The sequence below is a fragment of the Seriola lalandi genome, unplaced genomic scaffold (assembly GCF_002814215.2).
Source record: "Seriola lalandi dorsalis isolate HSWRI2012SDOR001 ecotype SW California unplaced genomic scaffold, Sedor1 jcf7180002054961, whole genome shotgun sequence".
Taxonomy (NCBI): Eukaryota; Metazoa; Chordata; class Actinopteri; order Carangiformes; family Carangidae; genus Seriola; species Seriola lalandi.
The window spans coordinates 755,766-756,524 of NW_019525512.1; the positions used below are offsets into that span (position 1 = coordinate 755,766).

At 56.1% G+C, this 759-nt stretch overlaps 1 protein-coding gene across 1 annotated transcript in view; it reads right to left on the reverse strand.

Annotated features, from left to right (window-relative positions):
* The window catches only part of gata3 (GATA binding protein 3), a 10,284-nt gene that overhangs the window by 751 nt on the left and 8,774 nt on the right, over positions 1 to 759 (reverse strand). The gene's annotated exons all lie outside the window — the stretch shown is intronic.

Genomic DNA, 759 nt, shown 5'->3' on the forward strand with positions numbered 1-759 from the left:
TCCCTCCTCCAACCGCGTGGCCGTCTCCTGGCCAAAATGGCCCCAGCTGCCATATTCCAGCATAGGTTTAGCCGGGAATGAGAGCTGGATGATGGAATTCCGGCTGTGGGCAGGATTATGAGGCGAGGTGGATGAGGCCGACTGGCTTCCTGATCTTTCTGAGCGGGTTCTTCCCGGGGAAATGGGAACAGGGATTTCTTCCTCCCTCTCTCTCTCTCTCTCTCTCTCTGGTTCTCTCTGAGACATTGGCATTTTTTCGCTGACTCTTTAAGCAGAATGGCCTCGATGATTAGCAGAGGGCAGAAATCTGTACCCCCACCCCACTCCTCCCTCCCTTATGTGATGTGGTTTCATTCTCTTAAGATGTGGCTCCATACTGGGTGACTTTCTCTGCCTAGCTTCCAGCTCTGAGGCATGCTACGCCCACCTGAAGCCGGTCAGGGCCTGCGCTCTTTGATGCTGAGATGTCTGCAGCCTCACAAGAGGAAGCCTTGAGCCTCCGACCTGTGCTCGGGCCGCCGCCGCCGCCGCCCGGCACATCAAACAAAAGCAGGAGCCAGAGCGTTTGAGTCAATGACCACCGCAGAATACACAGCACAGCCTCTTACATCCTCTCCCCCAGCACCAAGCAGCAGCTAACCACCTGAAACCTCAGCCCCCGCCGCGCTTACCCCATCGAAGCTGAACAACACTGTACTCCGCTCGAGGAAGATGAGAAAGGTATCTTTCACACGTGGTGAGAAACAACCCCCTCCCCCA